Raw genomic sequence first — 17,974 nt, 5'->3', positions numbered from 1 at the left:
GGGAGGGGAGGGGAGATCCAGTGACCTGTGGGAGGAGGGGAGACGGAGGGACCCGAGGAGGGAGGAAAGAGGAGGGGAGACCGTGTGACCTGTAGGGGGAAGGGAGACCGAGGGACTCGAGGGGGGAGGGGAGATCCAGTGACCTGTGGGGGGAGGGGAGGGGAGACTGAGGGACCCGAGGGGGGAGGGGAAGGGAATGGAGACCCAGTGACCTGGGGTGGGCCAAACTGAGGCCCGCCCCTGGGTCAGCTAAGGACCACCTTAGGGGGGAAATGGTTGTGCCTTGGGTCATCCCAACCACTCCAGCCCAGCGTCAAGGGCCTGCCCTAGCTTCTACCATGCCCTGCCCAGATCATAGCTTTAGAGCTGTAGTGAACCTTGAAGGCCACCTAGTCCTCTTTAAATGTGGGGAAACTGAAGTCACACGTATGAAACAACTCATTACCCTTGCCTTTAAACACCCCCCCCCCCCACTGTGGAAGGTATCACTGTTCCCCACTCCCCAACCTAGGAGTCATCCTGGACGCTCCACCTTCTCTCTCCCTTCCACCCACCTTACATCCAGCCTGGTTCATCTCAAAAGCCCCCTCTGCCCTTCATCACCTCACACCTGGACTATTGCTAAAGGACCAGGACTATCTTTTTTACCTTTTCTTTGTATCATATCAAGCACATAGCATTGTTCAGTCTTTTTCAGTACTGTCCCACTCTGTGACCCCATTTGGTGTTTTCTTGGCAAAGATACTTCTCCAGCTCATTTTACAGAGGAGGAAATTGAGGCAAACAGGATTACGTAACTTGCTCAGGGTCACATGGCTAGGAAGTGTCTAAGGCCAGATTTGAACTCGGGAAGATAAGTCGTCTTGACTCCAGGCCTGGCGCTCTGTGCACCGTGGCCCCTCTGGCTGCCCTAGTACATAGTAAGTGCTTAGTAAACATTTATTGACATGATCTCCTCCCGAGATCATAACCAGAAAGAACTTCAGTCTCAAGTCTACTTTAGGATTAGGGAAACTGAGGCCTAGGGAGGGGAAGGTGCCTTCCTCCTAGTTCTAATAACGCTAACGTTTACATGGTGCTTACGATGTGCCAGGTGTGCTAAGCCCTTTACATTTGAGCCTTACAAGTGTTACTACCACCATTTTACAGATGAAGAAACTGAGGTAAGCAGGTTAAATGACACAACTTACTAATTGTGTGAGGCCCAATGTGAGTGCAGGTCTTCATTACTCTGGGCACAGTGCTCTATCCTCTGCACCACCCTCACTGCCCAAGACCCAAGGCTGGAAGGGACTGCCCTGAGGCCACCCCATTTAATGATCCTATAAGGCTTCAAGGCCATCTGAGGCAAATAAGTCCCCAGGTTTCCATGGTGGTGAAACACCAGGGCTGAGCTTGATCTGGGATTCTGGAGCCCAAGTGGCCATCAGGGTCATCTATTTTACAGACGAGCAAACAGGCCCAGAGAGGGGAAAGGCCTGGGGAGCAGCAGGGTCAGCCCCTGGACGTCCCGAGTCAAAACCCCACCGTTTTACGGTTGCACTTACCCGTGGCCACGCAGGCAGGAGTTGCCTCCCAGGGGAGCCATCCTATCCCAATCAGGACTGCCCCCTTGGTGACCATCTTGTCTTATCCCCCACATCCACATAGTGCTCTAAGTGGCCGGCTAGCTTCAGTGAGAGTGAGCCCCCTCTGTCCCAGGGCAGCATGTTCACCTTTTGAAGAGGCCTAGTCTCCCATGATTCCACTGCCATTGGGGAGTCCAGATGAAGAGACTCCCACTTCTCAGCTTTTCTACTGGAGGACTCCAGGGGGTCACCCAAGCATCATGCATCAGAGCCAGCTCTGGGGGCACACCTGTCATCTGAAGACTGGCCTCCTCACCTGCAAGCATGGGGCAGCCTCCTGCTAGCCCTGACCTGATGGAAGCTTCCTACAGTGACCTCGTCTAGCTTTCTCCCCCTTGAAGACTGCCCCATTGGTTACAGTGGTACAGCCTGCATTCCCCATATCCCCACGTGGGCTTGCCATCCTTCCTCTACTGTCCTCCCTCTCTCTTGTCCATCTTTTCTTTGTCTTCCAAGACTGGGGTGTTTTTCAGTTTGTTCACCATCCTTGACCATCTTGGAAACCCTCTTCCCTGCTCCAGAGAAGTAGGAGACCTGTTGGACCGAGGGCAGTGGGTGAGAAGGGGGTTCTGATCTGCCTCGGAGCACCATCAAATTTAGTGTTTGTCTCCGATATCCGTTTCATGGAACATCCAGGGACCTGGGGGCTTCAGGGCCTGGAGGCCATGGAGGATGCCTCTGACTTCATCCTTCCTACTTTGCTCTTCCCTTTCTGCCTTCTAGGCTGAGGGCCAGCCAGTGACCTGTAAGTGCGTTCTAAGCCTAGACCTTAAAGTGTTAAATCAGCACCACCCCCATCCCAGTGGGCCAAGTGTATTCCCAGGGTGTGGGGGGGGGTGACTCTCCTCTTCTCCAGGAATGGGCTCCATACTCAGCTTCCCCCTCTCTGGCCTCGGTGCTGGAGGAGGTCAGGAGTAGAGATTGGAGTTGTCCCTGAAGCCACTTCTGTCATTTTGCAGAATCTGAGCATCTGAAGGGACCTCAGGGGCATCTAATCTAACGTGTACCTGAAAGGAATCCCCGGGATGAAAGACCCAGCAAAGCACCATCCAGCCTCTGTTTGCAGCCCTCCCAGGAGGGGCCCAGCCCAGCCTACCTCTGGACAGATCTAATTGTTAGGAAGTTTTTTAAGCCTGAATTTGCCTATTGCAAGATTCACTCTGTTCTTCCTGTTTTTTCTTTCTGGGGCCAAGAAAAACTTATCTAATCCTTCTCCAAGCCAGTCTGTCAAACACTTGAATATAGGTGCCTCCCAAAATCTTTTCCAGTGCTATAGATGGGGAAACAGACCCAGAGTGAGAAAATGACCTGAGTTCTAGATAAGCCCCTATTAGTCATCTGGACGATTGCTGGAGAGCTTAGGAAGGAAGAATAATGAAGGGAAGAGCTGTTTTCAATGACCTGACCAAGAATCTACTCTTGGGACTCATTTTTCTCATCTGTAAAATGGGAGTAATCATCCTGCCCTGCTCACCTTTGGAGAATCCAGTGGAATAATATGAAACTGAAGTACTAGGACTTCTTTATTCCAGGTGGGAGGCAAAGGAAGGGCCCTTCTAGGTCACCTCGTCTATGCTGTGGAGATCGCCCAGCCCAGCCCTGGCATTTCACCGCTAAGGACGTCAAGGCCAGGACTCCCTGTCTCCGAGGCTAGGAAGGTGCAGACCATGAGTCCTCCAGCCCCTTCCCTTCCTTACCAGCTGAGCTGCGATCCCTGGTGGAGGAGCAGGCTCAGTGCCCCACCCAGTAGCAGCAGCGCCACCACCTTCTTCCTGCTCATCACCATCCTGGCTGCTTGCTGCAGCCGGGCCAGAGCCGGTGGCATGTGTGCCCCCTGAGATCGGCTCCTGTTGGGCCAGAGCCCAGGGGGGCGTCTGGGGTGGGGAGAATGGGGCCAGCGTTGTCCCGGTGCACCTGTAAGGGAGGGGAGAAGGGTGGCAGCGAAGCCCACCTTCTCTTGTAAAGCCGAGAATGTCAGAGCAGGAGCTACCTTAGACACCGATTCCCACCCTCCCATTTTACAGGGGGTGTGTGGGCCAGAGACAGAAAGGAGTGACAACTAAAGTCCAATTGACAGTTAACGTGCCTGAATTGGACGTGGACGTTTAGTCGTTTGAAGTAGGCAGCATCAGAGAATGCCAACCCTGGGAAGTCCCCTAAAGACCAGCTAGTTTTATCTCTGCATTTTACAGATGAAGAGACTGGGAGATTTGTCCAAGGACTCAGGAGTGGTAGGTCGTGGAGCCCCCAGTCAAGCCTGGGCCCGTGCATCCTCTACGCTGTAGCCCACTGTCTCAGCCCCCGACGTGGCTCCTGACCCATCCCCCAACACTCTCCTGCCTGCAGACCCTGTTCTTCCTTACCTCCCTCTGGCCTGCCTTGGACTGAAAGCAGAACCCTCTACATCTGGAGGGGGTGGGGAGGAGGAGAGATCACATTTCTGGCTCTAGTGGGGATCAGTTACCGAGAAGCTTTTTCCTCAGTGTCTGTGATAAGCCTGGCTCAGGTGGAATTACAGTGTCTTAGTGGTGGGGGCAGGACATGGGCAGCAGGAATTGGAAAGGTCTCACTGAAGGTCCTGTCCCAGGCTCCCCTTTGGAACCCCCCCTGAGCCACCTCCTAGCCTGGGCTGAACCCTCCCTCTGTCCAGCTCCTCCAACACTGTCTTTGGAGATTGGGTGAGTGACGAGTGGCTTGTGAGCTGTACTACCTGGAAGGATGAACATTCTTCGTCCAGGACAAAAACGGCGGTGTTTCTGTCTTCCCTCACATGACCCAGCACAGGGCTAGGCACACTGGACACATGAGGTGAAACCTAGATCTATGTCCCAAATGGCTCTGGCCCCCATTCCAATCCATTTCTCCTCTCTGTTGGGTCCAGTGCCTGGAAGGGACTTTACCACACCCTCATCATCTGCTGGGGGGGGGGGGGGGCGCCAGGAAAAAAATCATGAAGAGGGCATGGGTTAGAGTCTGAGGACCTGGATTCGAATCCCAGCTCTGCCATTCGCTAGCTATGTGACGGGGTTCCATTTCCTTATCTGTACAAGGATGCTAGCTGAAATTCCTTCCACCTCTAAATCCCATTTTACTGGGAAAAAGCCCCTCCTTTCCTTTGGGGCAACATCACATGACATCTGCAGGAACCCTGCCCCTCGTCACCCCCCATCTTATAGGACCATTGATTTGGAGTTCTCTCTTCCCACCACCCCCTGCTTCCCTCCCTCATATCCTGATTTGTGTCTCTGGAGCAGAGATGTAGGATGTCTGCTCCTGGAAGGAAGCAGGGGCTGGAGCCCATCTCTTTGTAGGGAACCCCAAGCCCTGACGAGGCGTTGTCCACCGTAGGTACTTGTGGAGGCATCGCTGGGTGCTCAGTTGCTGTGACCAGGCAGCACCCCACCTCCCCCACCCACTTGGCTCCACTCCATTCCCAGAGCTCAGTCCTGCTTTTCAGGTCTGGCCCCACCTCCATGGAACTAGGTTAGGAGCAGAGGGGAGAGAAGGCAAGGGAGGAGCCCCTTGCTTCCCCTCCCTAGGTACTCAAAACCCAGGCTGTCTTGTCTGTTACCAAAGCTAACTGTGGGGCGATGGTGCCACAGCTGGAGGAGAGGGGGAAAGAAGGTTCCACGTGGCCTCTCCCCTCCATTCCATCTGCAGCCTCTGTGCCTAAAAAGAGCCTTTGCGTTCCTTCAGACTGCTGCTTCCTAGCAAAGCCCTGATGCTGGGACAATTTTGTCTGGGGTTTTCTTCTTTGTTTGGGCTCTGCACCTTCAGCGGCAGTTCAGCTCTTTGTTGCTGGCCCCAGGGCCCGGTGGGGTTGGGGGGGGTCTGCAAAACTGAACTGGACAGAGTCTCATGAGGAAAGGGAGGGGCCAGATCTGGAGGAGGCCAGAGAGGGCTTTGAAGGCCCTTTACTCTTCCAGACTTAAGTGTACTTATCTATAAAATTGGTGTGATAACACTTGGATTGTAAGGCTTAGAGCAGTTTGGAAATGTGATGATTATCACTAATAATGACAGATGCTGGTCTCCTTGGAGGGTAGGAGCGCAGGGCACTATGGGGAGAGCTCCCACAACTTGGTCCTGGCATTTGCTCAAGAGCTGGCAGGCTCCTGGCCAGGGCAGATGGAAAGTCAGCTTTGTTCAGGGGAGCTCCCTGGGCATGAGGAGGGGGAGGCCCCTCCACCTGGTGATCATCGACTTCTGGGCCTTAGTCTCAGGTAGGCTGTAAGCATCTGCCCCCCAAATTCCTCTTCTTCCTGAATAAGGTGTGTGTGTGTGGGGGAGGTGGGCTTGTGGGCAACTGGATAGAATGGAGACAACTTGGCATGAGGCCAGCTGGGCCCCAGGAGAGTAGAAAATAAGGGCCTTCATAGCTTTGCTCACTTTCCCTAGCCACAGGCCTTCCTCCCTTGACCCTGCCTTCTCAGAATATTAATCCTGGATTAAAGGTAAACCCATTCCAGTAGGAAAATCCTGGTTCTGCACCTTTCCACCAGACTCCAGGGCCCAGCTTGCTTGCCTTCTTTGGAACCCCCCCCCCAGTCTTCCCCTCCACTGGCCTGCAGACGGATTTAATCCACCTGGAGCCTGTGGGGAGAGGAGAGGACAGGCAAGGTTAAGAGGGAAGAAACCACCTTCAAATCCCTGTCCTGGGATTGCACATTTGGAGGTGTGGCTGACTCTGGGCTGAGGCAAGAGTCCATGTCTTACCTTTTTCCAGGATGCAAACCTCTGACCTCTGTTCTCCTATTAGGCCCACCACACTTCTACTCCCTGGCTACTTCAGGGTTGAAGCCTGTTTCTCTTCCCTGTGACCTTCAGTCAGAATTTGGGATATTCCCAACCTGTCAGTGTTAGGGAAGGGGGAAGGTGACTGGTAGGGAAGGTCAGAGCCAAGGAGTTCCCGCTGTAGGGGAGAGGGGGAAGTCAGTTGTACTAGCCTCACCCTGTCCCCTGCCTCCCGGCCTTACATGGCTGGTTAGCCCCCTCTCATCTCCAGCAGTTTCCCTAGCAAGCTCTGGGATGCTAATCGGTGCTGGTCTTCAGCAGTGAAAGTCTACACGACGCCGTGTCAGCATGGACACAGGCAAAGACTAGATCGGAATCAGGGAAGGAACAGGAGTTTGGGGGTGCTGGGGTTAAGAAGAGGAGTTTAGGACAAGCTGGGAGGATCCGGACTTGGAATGGATTTAGGGTTGCAGGATGTAAGAGAGCGTAGAGGCCCATTTTATAGAGGAGGAAACTGAGGCTAGACATTGATCATATATACACCCTGGCCTTCTGATTCCAATTCTTGCCCTCTGCCCTGCTCCTTGCTGTCCTTGGAATCCTCATGGCTGAGGGGCAGGAGTTGGGGATAAGGCAGGGGTCTCAACACCTGCTGGCACCAGATCTGGTCCCATTTACTGTTGGTTGGCCGGTCCCCTGGGACCTCAGAAAGAGGCAGGTCATTTTGCAGTATCCCAGCCTAAGCTCTGGGCTCTCAGATTAATTAGAGTATGGGGACTAATTTTAGTGATGATGCCTCACCTCAGCCTAGTGCTTGATTTCACAGATTGCTTTTCTGTCTCCTGAGAACAGACACCAAAATGGAATAGGGACCTGGTGCTTTGAAAAATTCCTTGTTTGACACACACACACCTCCCCCTTCGCTTTCCCCAGTGAACCACTTTTCGTCTCCTGCTGTCCCCACAGGAATCTAGAAATCAGGAGAAGATGATGAGATCAGACCTGGAAAGACCTTAGAATGGAGAACAGAGAATGTCAGCGCTGTGAGGGCCCTGAGGACGGAGAGAATGTCACGTCAAGGAGGAGCTTAGAGACCAGGTTCAACTCCACTCCTCCAAAGGGAGAAACTGAGACCCAGGCCAGCTGCTCTGGCAAGTGAGGTGTAGACATTCAACTAGTCAGGGGCCCCTGAAAGGGTGAATTGGTGGAGAGTGGCAAGAGGACATTCGGAGTCCAGTGACCCTTACAAATTAAGGGGCCCTGAGGGTCAGATCTCTATCACCTGCTCTGTCGGTCCTCTTCGGCCCAATTCCACACCACTTCCCAGGGTCTTTCCAGACCTCTGCCCCCCACCGCCATCCCACGTCCCTGCCAGCACCATCTCTCCCAAATCTTGCCTCCATATTTTCCATTCTGCTCCCATTCTCCCATTCCGTTCCCACTTCTCTTTATTCATTTCCACGAGCTTCCTTCGTTCAGGCCTTGGGCCAATTTCTCCCCATTTGTCCTTCTCTCCCCCACCCCTTGCCCCATAAGCCTAGCGGACCCCCCCACGTTGGGGAGAGCCCTTCATTTCTTCCCCATCTCTGGGATGTCTCCTCTCTGCCTTATCTCCTCCCCATCCGCCCCCCAGACAGAGCCGCTGGAGGCAGTACTCACGGCACTGGGGCTCCCTCCGCTCAGGATCCCGGCTGCTTCCTCACACCACCCCCCACACACTTTTCGGGGGCTCCGGGGTCGTTAGTCCCGATCGTCCATCAGGGCCCCCGAGGCAGGCGCTCACCGGAGGTGGGAAAGGTCCGAGCCCAGTGCTGCGGGGAAGGTGGGGGTCCCAGAGCTAGGAAGGGGGATGCTTCGGCCGAACGGCAGATCTTCCCAGGCCCTGTGGACACCTTGGCTCTCGCTGCCCCGGGCTCCGAGCCCCGGCTCCGCTTGCTCAGCTCTGCCCGATCAGGTGGCGAGGCTTCAGCGCTCTCCCGCCCCTGTCCCCATCACACTCAGCAGGCGGGGCTGAGAAGAGAGGGAGGGAGGAGAAGGGGAGTGGGGACTCAGAAGAGGGAGGGGAGGAGGGAGAGAGGAGAAGATACTGGAGAAGGGGAGGCAGAAGGATGAAAGAAGAGAAGGGGGAGGGGGACAGGCAGAGGCTGCCGGGGCAGTGTCCTAGAATTTCAGAGCTAAATGATGGACCGGAGAATGTCGGAGCTGGCAGAAACCTCAGAACACGGCATAAAATGAGAGAGCCGAGAGAGACCTTAGAACATATATATCAGAGCTGCAACAGACCCTGGAACACATAGCGTGGAATTGCCGAGCTGTGTGGGGTCTTAAGAACACCGAGGTGAGGAGGGTCCTTAGGACCTTCTGAGGCAGAACATCCTGGGGGAGACTTTGGAACCTGGAGCACACAGTGGCGAAGCTGAGAGTCCTCAGACCTTTATCTTAGAACGTAAAGTTCAATTCCTGAAATTTTTTTTTCTTTTTAGTTTTCTAGGCGATTGGGGTTAAATGACCTGCCCAGGGTCATACAGCTCGTAAGTGTCAAGTGTTTGGTCTGAGGCCGGATTTGAACTCGGATCCTCCTGACTCCAGGGCTGTTGCTTTATCCACTGCGCCACCTAACTGCCCCTGAGATACTTCTTAAGTACCTACTATGGGCCGTACCCTGTGCCAGCCCTGAGTCTGCACAGGTGAGAGATGACTCAGACTCTGCCCTCAAAGAGCTAGTACTCTCATGAGGTGGGGGAAGGAGAGGCCCATCAGCCCCTCAGAATCGTTCTCCCTGGCTCACGTGGGGTGGGTCACAGCCCTCCTACCCCTCCTCCAGATCCACAAATAGCCGGAGTGTGAGGCAGAAGGTGGTGAGTGTGAAGGACAGCTGGGGCAGCCTGCTAAGAGAAATGGGAGCAGGGCAAACTGGGGGAAGTGCATGGAGAGAGCCCCTTGGGAGCTGGGCTGGTGGGATGAAGGGAGCTTCGTTCCTTGAACGAGACCCTCCGCCTCTGCGCCCCAGGCAGTCTCTGTGGCCGCCTCCTGGGCCTGGAGGGCTCTCCCTCCTCTGCTCCAACCTCCCTGGCTTCCTGTAAGTCCCAATGAAAATCTCACCTACTACGGGAAGCCTTTCCTCAGCTGATTATATCCTGTGTGTCCCGTGTAAAGTTTGTGTGTACACATTTGTTTGCTTATTGTTTCCTCCGTTAGATGATGAGCTCCTTGAGGGCAGGAACTGTCTTCTACCTCTTTTTTTGTATCCCCGGCACTTACCACAGTGCCTGGCACACATGGTTGTTGTCACTTTTCCGATTCTATGTGGTGCTTTCTTGGCAAAGATCCTGGAGTGGTTTGCCATTTCTTTCTCCAGCTCATTTTATGGTTAAGGAACTGAGGCAAGGAGGGTTAAGTGACTTGCCCAGGGTCACACAGCCGGTCCCTGTCTGAGACTCAAATTTGAACTTCAGGAGATGAATCTTCCTGATTCCAGGCCCAGAGCTCTATGCACTATGGCTCTACCTAGCAGCCCACCTGCCAAGCAGGCATTTAATAAATGCTGATTGACCTGAGGAAAGTCATGGCAAAGGAGGAGCCACACCTGGAAAGACCAAGAATAGGCCAGGCAGGAGAGAGCCACTGAGGGTCTTGAACATGGAGCAGGAGCATGACGTGGCCAGACTTGTACCGTAGGAAGATTGCTCTGTGAGGAGCGAGTAAAGAGTGGGGAGAGGCTGGAGGCAGCAATTCTGGCTAAAGGGAAAATTAGGTTCTGTTTGGTGAGAAGGGGGTGGGTATCGGGGACTGAAAGGGTCCTGACAGCTGCTGTGGTTCAGCCTTTGTTTCCAAGAGGACCACAGCCTGGCTAAAGGAGAGAGCTTAGTCCCAATGTCAGTGGAAAGGGGCCTAGAACACAGTTCATGGGCTCTCCCAGTCAGAGCTGGGAGAGCCCTAAGACAAGCAATGTCCAGGCTGGGAGGGGCCTAGAACACAGGACATGGAAATGTCGGAGATGGGAGGACCCTTAGAGAATGTCAAGGCTGGGAGAGGCCTTAGCACACAGAATACCAGAGCTTTGGCTTTAGAGGTGATCTAGCTTAGCACCCCATTAGAAATGAGGACTTTGGGGGCAGCTAGGTAGCCCTGGAGTCAAGAGGACCTGAGTTCAAATCTGATCTCAGACACATGATACTCACTAGCTGTGTGACCCTGAGCAAGTCACTTAACCCCAATTGCCTCCAAAAAAAAAAAAAAGAAATGAGGACTTTGACCTCTAGAAGGGAAGGGTCTTGTTAGAGTAACACTATTCAAGCCTCCTGGGGTTCCCTTTCTTCCCCACTCTACCCTTCTCACTTGCAGAAATTGATGTAATCAGACTTTTAGAGACAGAGACACAGGGGCATGTTCACATGGTGGTCTTACGTATCAGGGCCCAGGGCCCTCTGCCTGGATGGCTCCCACTCCCTTCTACAAATCTTCCTTTTCTAAGGACAACAGGACAGCCCTTTTACTCGTCCCTCATTGGTTCTCTGTCCCAGCCAGCCTGTTCATCTAAGAGCGTGGATTCATACTTTCCTGAGGCCTAGAGACCATTTCCCAGGAGCTCTGCCCCTGCTTCTTGAAGAGGCCTGTAACATATTCCCCATTTTCTGCTCCTTTTCTCCAGTCTCCAATAACGAGATAAGCCTTCTCAGAATGCACACCAGGCCCCCTAAATAGTGGACTATGCCCCATAACACTCTGTCCTAGGCTCCCTTCCTTTCTCTCTTTATGCTTTCTTGGTGACCCCCTAACTCTCTTGGGTATAATGATATCTACAGTGGTCATTGCTCACTTGTGTCTGACTCTTTGTAACACCCCTTGGGTTTTGTTTGTTTGTTTTTGCAAAGATGCTGGAGTGGTTTGCCATTTCCTTCTCCAGTTAATCTTACAGATAAGAAAACTGAAGCAAACTCGGTGAAGTGACTTGCCCAGGGTCCCACAGCTAGTAAGTGTCTGAGACCGGATTTGAACTCAGGGAAATGAGTCTTCCTGACTCCCTGCTCCCCACTGTGATGCCACCTAGCTGCCCTCTCTACAGTAGTAGCTAGCATTTCTATATCAATTTAAGGTTTTACATGAACTTATCTGCCCTTCACAACTCTCTAAGATAGGTAGTATTATTAATTCTGCTTTACAAATGAGGAAACTGAGGCACAGAGAGAGTTTAAGTGACTTGTCCAGGGTCACACAACTTGTGAGTGGCTGAGGCTGGATTCCTGACTCCTTAGATTCAGTCCAATTCAGTTAACTGTTCCTTGCACATTTCAAACTGGATGTCCTGGAGGCATCTCAGATTCACCGCGTATAAAACAAAACTCCTATCTTTTCCTCCAAACCCACCCCTCTTATGAACTTCTTGAATCCAGGCTCCGGTCCCTTGATAAACCCACCCACTCACTTTTGGAGCTGCTGCCCAACCTCATTAGCAGGTGACTGAGTAAGCACAAAGCAGTGCACTCCACCTCTGGTCTCTCTGGGTTGGCCCCAGATGCCAGGCTCTGCATTAGCTTCTCTTCCCCCGAGCCATCTACCACCTGCCTCCTGCTGTGTGCATACACCCTTCCCCAAACCATTGGCCATCTCCCCAGGACATGCCTTTCCCTGGTTACTTCCCTCCCTTAGCTCTGCTGTCTTTCCATTTTAGAGTGTAAGCTCCTCGAGGCCAGGGACTGCTTTTTCAATCTTTTACGTTCTCGGTGCTTAGCACAGTACCTGGAAGGCTTGCCAAGTGCTTCATACATGCTCTTGTATTCATTCAGTCATTGAGCTGCTTTATTCTGTTGAAAGCACCATCTTTGTGGTCACTCAAGTTTGCAATCTTGAAATCCTGCACTCCTCATTGTCACTGGCCCTACATGGCCAACCAGTCATCAGATTAGGCCTTTTTGACCTCTCTCCTGGAGCCTTCTCTCCTGCCTCTCATCTTTCCCCACTTCAGTTTGTGCTATACATAGTACATAGTACTCACCGTGTGAGCTCACTTGGGTCTCAACTCACCACTCCCTCCTCAGTCATCTTCTCTGGTTCCCTGTCACCCTTAGGATCAAATGCAAATATTTCTGTTTAGTATTTAAAGCTTTTCACAACCTGGACCCCAACTGGCCTATCTATCCAGACTTGTTATACATTATTCCTCTCTATTCTCTCTGCAGTCTGGCATTCTTTTGTTCCCTCATATGGGGCATTTCATTTCCTGAATACACTCCTTCCTTCTTCGCCTAAACCTCTTAGATGTCATGGTCCTCTTCTAGAGTGAAGGACAAAGAACAGCTTTGTACAATTTCGAGTTTCTTTCAGGAGTAAACTCAAACCTTTCCTAATCATCAGCTCCCAGCGCCCTTCCCTCCAAAATCACCTTGGAGAGGTTTTAGATAGGCCTGTTTCCATACTCATTGTCTGCTCCATTACAATATAGGTTAATCTCCTTTGAATCCCTAATGCCTGGCACACAGTGGGTGCTTAATAAGTACCTGTGGGATTTAGAACAATGAAAGGGCTAGAAATCTGCATACTCTTTGACCCTGCAATATCACTACCAGGTCCCTATTCCAAAGAAATAAAAAAAAAAGGAAAGAAACCTATTTGGTTTTGTTTTGTTGTTTGTTTTTTTGGCTAGGCAATGGGGTTGAGTGACTTGCCCAGGGTCACACAGCTAGTAAGTGTTATGTGTCTGAGGCTGGATTTGAACTCAGGTCCTCCTGAATCCAGGGCCGGTGTTCTAGCCACTGCGCCACCTAGCTGCTCTGAAAGGAATCTATTTGTACAAAAATATTTATAGCAGCTCTTTGTGTGGTGGCAAAAAAATTGGAAATCCAGGGGATGCCCATTAATTGGGGAGTGTCTGAACAAGTTGTGGCATATGATTGTGATGTAATACTACTGTGTTATAAGAAATGATGAGCAGAATGCTCTCAGAAAAGCCTCGGGAGAGTTATATGAACTAATGGGAAGTGCAGTGAGCAGAACCGGAGATCGTTGCACACAGAAACAGCAACATTGTATCATGAGCAGCTGTGAGAGATTTAGCTGCTCTGATCAGTACAGCGATCTAAGACAATTCCAAAGGCCCATGATGAAAATGCCATCTATCTCCAGAGAGAGAACGGATGAACTCTGAGTGCAGATTGAAGCACAGTTTTCTCCCTTTATTTTTCTGGTTTGTTTGGTTGTGTGTGTGTGTGTGTGTGTTTTCTTTTGCAGCATGGCTAATATGGATATCTGTTTTGTATAATTGATTTCACATTGCTTACCTTCTCAAGGGGTGGGGGAGGAACAGGAAGGAGGGAGAGAATTTGGAACTTCAAATTTTAAAAAATGAATGTTAAAAAAATTTAATGCAATTGGGAAATACTTAATGAAATAAATAAAAATATAATTTAAAAATAAGTACTTGTGGATTAATTGGTAACCCAGTTAGGATCGCTGGCTGATTTGAGCATGATTCAAGATTCTTGAAATGGAGATCAGGGGAATGGGAAGAAGGAAAGGGGATGTATTTGGTGGGAATGGGGTGAAGCATTGAGCAGGCTTTCCTGAAACACTGTTCTGGGAAAGGCAGTTACAAGCAGGAAAGTGGGTCCTGGCTGAAGTTCCTCCAGGGTGTGGTTTGGGGGGAGGGGCTTGGAGGTGGCTGCTGAGAAGAGTATGGAGTGGGGCAGCCCATCATTGATGTCTTCTCCATCAGGATCCTCGTGTTTTGGACAGAGCACTTTCCTCACACTCCTTTCTTTTTTTTCTTTTTTCTTTCTTTCTTTTTTTTTTTTTGTTGTCGTTGGGCAATGGGGTTAAGTGACTTGCCCAGGGTCACACAGCTAGTAAGTGGTATGTGTCTGAGGCCGGATTTGAACTCAGGTCCTCCTGAATCCAGGGCCGGTGCTCTAGCCACTGCACCACCCGCTGCCCCCCTCACACTCCTTAATGTTGTTACTTCTAGTCCAGATTATGTCCGTTTTATAGAGGAGGTGGCTGAGGCTACCAGAGGCTCATGGTCACACAGCTAGGCAACACCTCTGGGCAATGCAGGCATCCTCACCTCTCTTCATTCTCCTCCAGAGGTCTGTCCAGTGCTCTGCTCCCCTTCTAGACATCACAGGAAAACTCAGACTCTGTCATTCTCTTCCCAAACGGCCTTGTCTCCAAACCCACAGCTTCTCCTCTTGCTCTGTGTCCACTCGAGCTTGAGCATGATTTCGGGCCTGGCAGAGGTGCGTGGCCTGGATCCTTGATCCTGGCCCTGCTTCCTGCCTTCCATCTCTAGAGCTAAGATACTCTAGTGCTGGTCTTAGGGGCCGCTTCCCAGACCTCAGCTTTTCCCCCTTGGCAGAAAGATTCTGTGGTCTTTGAGAGCAGCCCGGCCCTCCCAGAGAGTCTGTTGGCCCAAAGTTGGGGACAGCTGCCCTGCATTGCCCATCAGTGGCTGGCACAGTCCCTGTCTTTATCAGTATTTCCCTTCTGCCCTGCCTGGTACAGGCAGAGAGCCTGGAACCAGAGGCTAGGCACAGAGCTGAGCCTACTGAGGGCTCGGAGGTGGGGGCACCCAGGCTCTGCCCACAGAGGTGCCCAATCAATAGTGTGATTTCACAAGGGCTCTTGTTAGGACCACAGAGGAATTACCAGGGAAGAGAAAATGATGGGGAGTTCTTTAGTTTCCTTTTCCTCTCAGGCTCTGGCAGCTGTCTCCCTCTCCCCACCCCCATCCCCATTCTATTTCCAGGCCTCAGTTTATCCAGCCCTAGGCTGTATATTTTGCTTCTACTATCTGGACTCCCAGGGAGGCTCAGGTTACCCGGAGCTGGGACAAATCTTCAAGAAAGGAACCGGTCATGCCTGAGCCCAACTTGATAACGAGGGAGGGGCCCAAGCATCCACACCCTGCCTGTCTCCCTTAGGTCAGGCTTCTCCCCTTCCTGCCCCACACCAAGCTTTTGAAATCTCTGTCCCGAGAAATGCCCCCCCACCCCCCAGACGAAGGCACTGCCTAGGAGATCAGAGCATGGGATTCAGAGATGAAAGACGTCTCATTTTACAGATGAGGAAACTGAGGACAAGGTGACAGACAACACGAGGGGCAGAGCACATATTCCAAGCCCAGTCCTGGGACTACAAGTACAGCACTCTTCCCGTTGTGCTGGCATTCAAGATCTAGCTTCAGAGCCAGGAGGGAAGAAGCTAGAGGCAGCTGCTTCTCATGAGCCATTTGTGGAGGGGGCCAGAAGTAGGCACAAGCTGGGTCATTATGGGAAATGCCTCGTGGGACTGTCTCAGTCCCAGATTGCTCCCAGTGGAGTCTGGCACAGCCTTGGGTCTGGGTTCTGATGTTGCCCCTGCCATGTCTGGACTTACCACTGGTAGAACCTTGCCTGGCAACCTCACCTCTCTAAGCTCAGTTTCCCCATCTGTAAAAGTGAGGGGCTTGGCATAGACTATGCCTGAAGTCTCTATTAGCTCTCTCTGCTATTACCTAGATAAGGCGGCTGGTGTGTGGAGGAGCAGAGCAGGAATGGTGAGTCTGGGCCTGGGGAGGAGAAGAGAGGGGGCATTGTTCAGAAGGCCATCTCAGGCAAGGCCTGGGTGGGGCTAGGAGGGGTGGGCACCGGAGCAGGGTTCTGAGGGGGGACAGGACAGCGCAGGCCAGGCCAGGGCAGGCCGGGCCAGAATAGAGCCGGTCTCAGAGTCTGTGCCTTACTTCTCTCCCTGGAGGGTCTGGCTTCGGTCCTATCTGCTTTCAGCTCTTGAATGTGCCTGGCTCAGGAAGAGTGGGGTGGGCTCGGCCAGCTCCCCACAGACAATCAAGAGCGATGTTATCCCGAATCGACTCTTCCTGCCCTCTTCTCTGGTGTCTGCCTTGGGAATTTCTCCACTTCCCTGTGTCCAGGGACCCAGGAGTCCTGCCCTCCCACCACGAAGGGTCTGGCAGCCTGGTGTATGGAGGCTGCACTTCTGGGTTCACAGCCAGAGACACTGTGCTACCCATGGGACTGGAGGAAGTCGCTGCTCCTCTCTGGCCTCAGTTTCCTTATCTGTTTGGTAGAACAGCCATTTCTGCAGTGTCTTAAGGTTTGAAAAGCGAGTCATCTCTGTGAGCTCATTTGTTCCAGCAGTCTGTGCAGATGGCATGAGAATGCTGGAGCACAAGTGACGTGCCCCAAGGTCCCACAGCTAGTGTTGGTAGTCAGCTCCCTCCCTTCTCCCTCCTTCCTCCCTCCCTCCCTCCTTCCTTCCCTCTTTTCTTCCTTCCTCGCTCTTTCCTTCCCTCTCTCCCTCCTTTCTTCCTTTTCCCTTCTTCCCTTCCTTCTTCCTCCTCCCTTCCTTCTCTCCCTTCCTTCTCTCCCTTCCTTCCTTCCTTCCTTCCTTCCTTCCTTCCTCCCTTCCTCCCTCCCTCCCTTCTTTCCATAACCTGGGCTAGTCTCTGCAAGCCCAGTTCAATTAATGGAGATAGCTCTGAGGGGACTTCGGAACATGTTCGTTTGCCTAAAATAGCGCCCAGTGAGAGAGGAAGGTCTCTCCTTCCCCCTGTTCCTTCTCTTGCATCCATTAGCCACCCCTCCCCCCCAAACTCTGGCTTGGAGCAATGGGCGCGGGATATATCTTTCTGTTCTGTATATTTGTCCTCCTCAGTTTCAGGTGACCAAAGGTAGTCCCTAGGGGAGTTCAAGCCGTGGTGACTGGAGCCGGGATTGCAGGTGGGGGCCAAGGCATTGAAGGCCCGAGAAGCCTGGGTGTAGGGGACCCAAGTGAGAGGGGTGCTTGGCCTTGAACCCCGGGCTGGTGGCCCTGCATGATCCCCAAGAGTATTGTGCCTACTTTCTGGTGGGGCCATAAGTTTATATATGAATATTATACCTTTTGAAGTAAGTATTTCTGTGTAAAACCTTATGTGTTCGAGGCTCATGGAAGAGGGGTGCAGGGGACCCCCTACAATTAATCAGTCAGCTCATTAAGCACCTCCTTTGAGCTGGGCCCAGTGCGAAGCGCTGGATGGATTGATTATTGAGAAGATGCAGAGAGCTGTGAAGGAAGCTCCATGTGCCTGATCTAATCCCTGGCTTTGCAGCCTAGACCACACTAGTAAGAGCAGGCATTCTCAGAGTGCCTTGTGTGGGCAGGGTGCTTAGCACTTTTTTTCCATTAGGATCTCATCTGGTCTGCACATCCATCCCACCAGGGAGGGGCCGTGTTATTATTCACACTTTAGGGGGAAGGCACTGCGGCAGACTGAGGTGAAGTGACTTGCCCAGGGTCACACAGCCAGTGAATGTCTGAGGCTGATCTGAACCTGACTCCAGGACACCACCGACCGTGGGCCCCAGTGGCCTCATCTGTCCAGCTCCGGGTCTAGGACCTCATTATTCTGTCTTGGGCTTATGGGATATTCACACCCCTAGTCCCCCACTTCTCCAAAGAAAGGAGATGCAACAGCTCAATTCTTGTCCAGGGCAACAGCTGGTCGTTCCATCGCGCTCCCTATCTTGCCACGCTATTTACAGGGCATAGGTCGATTGGCTCTTAGGCCCTTCGGGGCTTGGCCAGACCTGGATGCCCGGCATGGGGGAGCAGCAATCTCTGGCTCCCTCCTGCCTCTGAGG

Source organism: Vombatus ursinus, unplaced genomic scaffold, assembly GCF_900497805.2.
Source record: "Vombatus ursinus unplaced genomic scaffold, bare-nosed wombat genome assembly UNPS02011369.1, whole genome shotgun sequence".
In the NCBI taxonomy this organism is placed as follows: Eukaryota; Metazoa; Chordata; class Mammalia; order Diprotodontia; family Vombatidae; genus Vombatus; species Vombatus ursinus.
This window is presented reverse-complemented; position numbering follows the sequence as displayed.